The following is a 1,140-nucleotide window of genomic DNA, read 5'->3' on the forward strand; positions in this document are numbered from 1 at the left end:
TCCCTAATAAACTTCATAATTTCGAGTACTGTTATGAATTCTGTGTGGCCACCTCAAAGGATTTTCAAGCTCAGATGTGAAGCAGAGAATACTGTGGGAAGGATGGTTGGAGTTAGAATAGGGTAAAGAAGGTTGTAGGCTTCATAGGAATTGGCCTTGGACTGATTTTGCATGTGATTCTCTTTTGCCATTATGAAGCAAGAGGAAGTCAGACATGGCCCCCACCATGTTTTTGAGCCAATGTACACTGTGAGGCTTTGCACCAATGTACACTGTGGCAATATTCCCCAAAGCTGTAGAATGAGCATACTAACTCACTACGGGCAATCTGAGCAGGGTACTCATAGCATCTACTGATCCCAGAAAGTAAGGGTATTTCCCTCTTCTATTCTAGAGCACTAACCACCCAATCTGGGACAACAAAGTAGCACTCTCAGTCAGCTCAGAATCAGGTGGTTCCACACTGTTCAGATCAACTAGCTCCTAATTCCAGGCCAGGGTATCATCCCTGGTCAACTCTCCCTGAGATTCCAGACCTCCACTGGTTCTACATTATGCTGAGCATTTTCTGGAATCCAAACACTCCCATCACAGACCAGTCTTCAGGTGATGTCCCCAAGAAGTCTCAAGTCATGTGTCACTGAGCAAACACCACCTCCGGAGGTGGCTGGGACTAATCCTCTAGGAAACTCTCTACCCCCAGTAACATAAACTCACTGCTCCTAAGTTTCCTATCTAATATTTTGAGTCTCTGTTGTCAGTTTGATCCTACATAGATAGTTCTTAAAAGAGCACATGCTCAAGGTAGATCTTCTTTAGTACTTAAGCTAAACTATTGCTTGTTTTTGAGATCTCAGGAAATATTTTTGGTTTAAGTTTTAAAGATTATCTAGGGCAATAGTTTTAGGGGATCATGAAGACTCCGAGGCTCCACAAATGCTGGATTTCATGAACTTTTTAAATTATGTTCTTCAATGTCCTCCCTTTTGATCAGAATTTTTCTATGGAATATTTGAGCAAAGTGTTCAGTAATGGTAGCTGGTCTCAAGGCAAAGAAAGCAGTTATTAATGGAAGCAATCAGTCACACATTCCATATCCTATTCCTCATTCTATTTCCTCTCTTTTTCCAGGTACGTAAA

This window comes from Chrysochloris asiatica, unplaced genomic scaffold, assembly GCF_000296735.1.
Source record: "Chrysochloris asiatica unplaced genomic scaffold, ChrAsi1.0 scaffold00106, whole genome shotgun sequence".
Classification (NCBI taxonomy): domain Eukaryota; kingdom Metazoa; phylum Chordata; class Mammalia; order Afrosoricida; family Chrysochloridae; genus Chrysochloris; species Chrysochloris asiatica.